Source organism: Octopus bimaculoides, chromosome 5 (assembly GCF_001194135.2).
Source record: "Octopus bimaculoides isolate UCB-OBI-ISO-001 chromosome 5, ASM119413v2, whole genome shotgun sequence".
NCBI classification, from domain to species: Eukaryota; Metazoa; Mollusca; class Cephalopoda; order Octopoda; family Octopodidae; genus Octopus; species Octopus bimaculoides.
The window spans coordinates 21409129-21417091 of NC_068985.1; positions in this window are offsets into that span (position 1 = coordinate 21409129).

Here is a 7963-nt window from a genome sequence, read left to right on the forward strand (position 1 = left end):
ACCCCAGTATTCAACTGGTACTTATTTTATCCACACCAAAAGGATGAAAGGCAAAGTTTGTCTCAGCGACATTCAAACTCAAAGCATAAAAAGAAGCGAAATGCCACTAAGCATTTTGCCTAGTATGCAGACAATTCTGTCAGCTCGTTGCCTTATAATTAGTAAATATTCTTTTCTACTCTAGGCACGAGGCCTGGAATTTGAGGGGAGGGGGGAAGTCGATTAGATGAATCCCAGTACGCACCTGGTACTTAATTTATCAACCCTGATAGGATGAATGGCAAAGTTGACCTCTTCTTTCAGTCAGTTCCCATCTACCAAATCCATCCAGAAGGTTTTGTTGAGCCTGGGGCTATAGTAGAAGATACTTACTCATGGTACCACATAATCGGATTGAACCAGTGACTATATGGTTAGAAAACATGCTTCTTAACTACACATTACTTAAATGCTTACAACAAGAGGGGCCCCAGGAAAGAGATTTATACGTCAAATGATATTGAACAAGACAACAAATTAAGACTACCACACACATCTTCCAAAAATTGGACTGTAGCTGAAACCCTTTGTCTTCATATTTGTATCAAATTCCTTTGATGAATATATTAGATTACAGCATCTCTACTTTGCAGTGTGGAAGCACAATAACAATTACATCACTTGAACATTTTCATCACTTGAAACTGCATCTAAAACTTTTCGGTTATATCACAATATATATATAGCTTGGGATGTTTTCTTTGGTGTGATAGAAAAGATAAAACAGTGAAAAGTTGCTTGTTTTGCATATTTTTGGTGGTTGAATTCTAAGAAAAACAATTGTAGCTCACTCCAGTGTGGTTTGAAGGAGATTTGATTGTTATTGTGAAACTGATTTTAGATAGATTGTCTTACTAGATTCAATGTTGCTGAAGGTTTTGTCTTACTGGACTCAAATACATGCAAGATGATCAACTTTCTTGTAAGAGGTTAGATGAACTTATTCTAAACTTCTTTTGTACCAAACAAAAAAAAAGGTCATTCAAATGAGGTACATACATGACAAGAAATTTGCAACCAAGCCATGTAGTTTGGGGTTCAGTTCCACTGCATGGTACCTTGGACAAGTGTCTTCTATAGTCACAGGCTTACCAAAAACTTGTGAGAGATTTGGTTGATAGAAACTGTGTCGAAGGTGGCAAGCTGTCAGAAATGTTAGCACGCCGGGCGAAATGCTTAGCGGTATTTCATCTGCCACTACGTTCTGAGTTCAAATTCCGCCGAGGTTGACTTTGCCTTTCATCCTTTCGGGGTCAATAAATTAAGTACCAGTTACGCACTGGGGTCAATGTAATCGACTTAATCCCTTGTTTAGCCCCTTGTGGGCAGTAAAGAAATAAGAAACTGTGTGGAAGATAGTTGTGTACATGTATACACAGACACACACACATGTATGTATATATGCAAGATTGCATTTGTGTTAATATTTCCCTGTTTTGGTATCATGTAAAAGCTGTGTAGTGGGTTTCACTGTCAAACAAGTGGTATTATCCATTTCCAATCCTCCATGGAAACATATCCAATCACGAGGAAATATTACCTTACTGGGAAAATGGTCAGAGTTGGTAACTGGAAAGGTATTCCACCACAGAAAATGTGCCTCAATAAATTCCATTAGCCTCATGCAAGCATAGAGAAGTAAAAGCTAAAAATGATGATAATGACAACTCCCAGAAGTTACTCTTTATTAAAAATATAATATTATAATTCAAATAGCTGTCAATTTGCCCAGGGCATTGAGATAGCAGAATTGTTAAGGGTATCAGACAAAATGCCTTGCAATATTTAATAAGAAAATTATTGTGTATAGTGCTCAGGTACACAACAGCTTATCAAAACATGCATGTACAGTACACAGAATTATGTACAAAAGTCAGGAAAGTAAACAATGTATTAGTCAGGAGAGTGAACAGTGTGCATACATATGGAGGTGGGGATATCAGGTGTAGTGTTGGCGAATTTCAGGAAGCATGGAGGTTTTTGAAGAATGCAATGTCTCGGCAACTAACAACTGATGCAAGTAGTTTGCTCCATGTTTCAGCAACTATAAGTGTGAAAAAATGTTTCCATTCTGACTCAATGCATTCAGAGTTCAAACTCTGTGAAGGTCAACTTTATCTTTTATCCCTCTCATTTTGATAAAATAAACTACCAAACAACAAAATTGCTGGCCTTGTGCTTAAATAAAATAGAAACAGTTACTCAGACCTTAAGTCAATCTTATGGTAAAACTATAATCAAAGACATTCCAGTTGTGATCATCCTGACTTTTTATATACCAAGGACTACATTGTCTAATGTGTCCTTCAGTTTTTAGACTGTACATTATGATTTGAAGGAGGTTTGGTTGTTATTTCTTGAATAGATGTCAGTGACCATGTTCATAAGTTAAATAGATTATTTAGAATATAAACTGTCTCAATTAGTAATTAATAATGTCATAATTAACTCAGTATAATTAATTCCAGTTATGTTATTTTTCCTTTTTTATCATCTTCTATTTAAATTATTTTCACTTTTAAATATTCTGTATTTGTTTTTCCAGCAAGTTCAGAATTGCTGAACCATATTTTATCCTTTTTAATAATAGATCATGTAAATGACATTAATCTAAAAAGCTATCAGATAATTTGCTGCAGTTGGACATGGTTATTTTCTAGACTGGCTATGGTGGCTTCAGTCCGTAGATATATTGATTTAGAGCAATATGAATAAGTTTAATGATTGAAAATACAACCCATAAATCTGAGTTCTTTCATATTTTTAACACCTTTCCAAAAGATGTTTCAAATATAGATGAAATCAAGCATTGTAATCAGGTTCAAAATTTAGGTTATTTGGAAAATAATTAAAATAAAGCTAGTCAAGTGTTTACATGTTTGGAAAACAAAGAAGAATGTAATAATTATTGCAAGCAACAATCTTTTTCTTTTTTCTTTTTTCCTCACTAACACAGCTAGTATTTGGAAGGTGACAAAATATTGACCAAAGCAGTAATTGTTTTTCTTTTTTCTTTTCCTTCCATTTCAGAACTCAGTCTCTGAAAATATATGAAATAAGCAACTTTCAGATATTTTATCTTTGCTATTATGCCAAAGTAGATAAGCTGTATGCTAAAATATTTCCCAAAGGAATTAGATACAAATATGAAAAGAGAAAGGTTTTCAGCTAAGAATCAAACCCAAACATTTTAAACAGAGAGTCTGGTGGAATCAAGACCTTAAAGTAGAGATTGTATGTTTGTGTGGTGTTGATACTTTACACAAGGGCATTAATCAAGTCACTCCAAATTAATCAAAACTAGCAATTAAAACAGTTATGTAACTGATGCAGTGGAAGCATACCACATATAGCTGCTATATCAACAGCTGATCTGTGTGCCTGTCCATGTTTACTTATTAGACAAAAATACAGCAGTAATAAAAGCAGTGTTCATTTACATAGTGCTCTAGTACTTTGTTCATGTCTCTCACAAAATACTTTACTAAAATAATTAATAAATATGTTGCATGTAAACAAATGAATTCATATTTAATGGGTGGGGTAACTCAAATTTTTAAGTGTATATTTAAGATAATATTTTTCTTGGCATAAGGCTTTGAATTTTGGGGACGTTCCTGGCATATTTATTTTATTGACCTACACCCTCCAACAATCCACCCAGAAGGATGAAAAGCAAAGTTGATTCGGGTAAGATTTAAAATCAGAACATTAAGAGGTGTAACTAACTATCACGAGGCATATTGCTTGTTGCTCTACCAATTCTCCCAATTTATTTAAAATAACATTGCTATGATCTGAACATCTAAATAGATCTTGGGCAAGTGTCTTCTACTATAGCCCACGGCTGGTCAAAGCTTTGTGAGTGTACTTGGTCGATGGAAACTGAAAGAAGTCCATCATGTATGCACACATGTACATGTGTGTGTATGTGTGTGTGCTTGTGTCTCTTTGTCTTCACATTGTGTGGTGGTTGTACTTGAGCATCATTGTCATACAAGCAGTATCATTTGTTTCCAGTCTTCCGCATGACCAAGGGAAAATATTACCTTATTTGGAAATGGGTGAGGATTGGCAACAGGAAAAGTATCTGGTTTCAGAAAGTCTGCCTCAACAAATTGCGTTTGACCCATGCAAGCATGGAAAAGTAGATGTTAAAAAAACTCCAAGAACAATAACTTCATTAAGATGAAAATAAAAGCATGTAGCATGCTTTTCTTGTTAATATGACTAATGTAAGTGAAGCAACTTCAACTATGAATTGAAAACAATGTTCCAGATTTTTAAAACAAAAGGCTAAAGATCCTTTCCAAGTCATACAGACTGATAGGACTGGTTTCTTGGTTTCCATGGTGCATATATTTTCCACTGGACAGGATGCCAGTCTGTCATAGGATTACTCATTTTTGCCAGCTGAGTGGAATGGAGTAATTGTGAAATGAAGTGTTTTGCTCAAGAACACAACACATCACCTCATCCAGGATCAAAACCACAGTCCTACAATCATGATTCCAACACCCTAACCATCAAGCCATGCATCTCCATGTTCCAGATTTAAGCATCTTTATATTATGAATTAAATGTCAAACTAAGAAAATAATAAGCATATTATAACCCAAAGAAAATTTATTCAATTTTAAACTGCTATAATATGTTGTTTTTTTTTACAAAGATCCCAAATTCATAAAGAAATAGACTAACCAACTGACGTGACTCCAGTAATATAACCAAAAGATATTTAACCAACCCAAAGGAGGAGTCTACACTGTTGTTTAACTAAGCATAAAGTAATAAGCAAAACTAAATAGTGCAAAGACATTTAGACCAGTGATCAAAATGTTTCTGTTAGCATACCAACACAGAAGCCAGGAGAACATAAAAAGAGTTCAGTTTACAGTTTCAGCTGCAGCAGTAAAAAGAAATTCAATTAACATTCCTGAAGTGTTTTAAGGAGTAACAAATATTCAGTTTCTTTGTTACATTCTCCAACTCTTGAATATAATGAGTTATTCATCAGATTCCATGAAAGAAATTTTCAAAAATATTCCTTCAAGCCACAGTTTGCTGAAATTGTTTGCCAATCATTGTACAACTCTACTTCAGCATTTTATAAAGAAGTACAAATGCATACACACGCACACGCACACACACACACACACACACACACACACACATATTACAACTGAATAAAGGGAAATAATTCAAGTAGACCAGTGACAAAAATATAGATAATAATTCAAATAAGTACTGTACTGAAAAATGTTTGCATATAATTCTTGAATTAAATTTTGCTTCTTAACTGGAGAAAAACCAAATCATAATAGCAAAAAATTGGAATTAATTTACAAAATTTAGTTTTCATGTAAATCAATAAGTAGCCATAGGTTAACTCTCAATATAGATTTTTACATATGGAAAAGTTGTTACAAATAGTTTTGACGAATAGTAATTTGCTTAATTAAAAAAAAAAAAAAAAAAACTACAAACTAAGAGCTAAAAACATAACTGAAACTAATTTATGTAGGTGTTGCTACTGTCTGATGAATAACAAAAATTTTGTTTTTTTTTGGTTTCCTTCTTTCTTATATCAGTCAGTACATCACTTACAAGCTTTCTGAACTATAATAAATCCATGCCATTGCCATGACTGTATTTTCTTTACCTCACAATTTGTATTTATGCAAGTTAGTACTGGCCAAAACTGTTCCTCTTTTCTTTGTTTCTACAAGCAAAAATCTATTTTCACCAAACAAAGAAAGTTAGACAAGACTGTCGCTAATAAGGTCAAATAAGGCCAAGACATGTCCAGTGCTGTTATCTTGCCTGGTAAAGATCTTGATTTTTTTTCTCCAAAACATGGCTATTTAATTTTCTGTAAAATCAACTCATAACTTCTTCAAATTCTCTCCTTTTCTCTGAGAGTCACTAACAAGTGTCACTAGTTCTTCATTGTTGTTTTTCTCCCATTTCAGAGGGAAATAAACTCTCTGAGATTTTTTGCATATGACATCCAGTTCATTGCCTCGCATCTGATTGCTATGTATATGTATATATCTAAATCAAAAAAGCTGTGTGTGTGTGTGTGTGTGTGTGTGTGTGTGTGTGTGTACTGTGGACCAGGAATGAAATTTGCTTTGGAGGTGCAAACTCAGGTCCAAATTTTTTACAAACTAAGCTGATTTTTTTCAATTTTAATATCAAAACATACACAGGAATAATAATAATAACAATAATAATAATAATAATAATAATAATAATAATAATAATAATAACAATAATATTTTGCATTATCATATATGGAAAAGTAGTGCTTCAAATCATTCCAAAAGTTTTTATATACACACTTGTATTGGCAATGAAGTTGTCCAAGAAAATGTCCAAAGTGTTTTCATTGTACAAGTTTTCATGTACATGCATAACAGTACAGTGTGTCAGATGGTGTTGTGTCATTGTTGTACATCATCAGGTCTTCAAACAGCAAAGTTTGCTGAACTTTCTCTCGCTTGATGCAACAGACACAGACTTGTAACATGATGACATTCTTATCACAAAGTTTTGTCCAGAGCGCTTTCAGAAGAATAGTGCACTGGTGAACAAAGTTCAATGCATCAGTGTCCATGGCCATCGTAGATCCAACTTCTTGGAGGACAAGGTCTAGAGAATGGTTTCTGCAGTGTGCAGAATATGTACCAGGAAACATAGATCCAACTTCTTGGAGGACAAGGTCTAGAGAATGGTTTCTGCAGTGTGCAGAATATGTACCAGGAAACGTCTTTTAATCTCATTTGTATGCCTGAAATGTTTCTGCTCATAGTACATGCACCATCAAAAGCAAAAACAGCATAATTTTGATCCCAGAGAAATATTTAGACGACAAAAAATATCCAGAATAACCTTAATCAATGTCTCCAAAGTGTAGACAGGAGGGTCATAAAAGCTAAGAACATCTTCATGGACATCCAGGTCTTCAGAAACATAACGGACAATGATTGATTCTTGTTCCATGCCAGAGCAATCACATATAACATCAATAAACATGGAATCTTCAACTTCTTTTTCTGATCCCATTGCTGGATGCTATGAGCATATACCTCTAGAATTTCATTTTGTTTGGTATCAGATAGGAAATTAACTTGTCATTTAAGCTACTGACTTATTTCTGCAGTATATTCTTTGGCAACTTCTTTTAAGAGATTTACAAAGTTTCCTGTGACACATGTTAACTTTCCCTTCAAAGATGGAACAAGTAACTTCTTTTATCTTTTACTAAGGATATTCCTTGATCCTTCAATGATGGAACTGCAAACTGCTATTATCTTTCACTAAGGATTTCCTTAATTCCCTGATCATGAAAGTGCTAACCACTATTATCTTTCACTAAGTATATTCTTTAATTCTTCAATGAACTGGTAACTACTAATATCCTTTATTAAAGATATTCCTTAATCCATTTTTCCTAAGACACAATAGTTGGCTTACATGGAAATCTTTACTCAATGACATATGATCCACATGCTCAGCTATTCTAGAGACAACTGTAAGAAACTTTACATCATCATCATTGTCGCTTAACGACTGCTTTCCATGCTGGCATGGGTTGGACGGTTTGACTGAGGGCTGGCAAGCCAGAAGGCTGCACCAGGCTCCAATCTGATTTGGCAAAGTTTCTACAGCTGGATGCCCTTCCTAATGCCAACCACTCCAAGAGTGTAGTGAGTGCTTTTTACGAGGTCCAGTCAGGTGGTATTGGCATCGACCATGCCTGAATGGTGCTTTCTACATGCCACCGGCACATGCTACCAGCACGGAAGCCAGTCAGGCATCTTTGACAGTGACCATGCTCAAATGGTGCTTTTTACATGCCACTGGCTAGGGAGCCAGTCAGGCGGCACTGGCATTATGTATTATTTATTAATTCCTTATT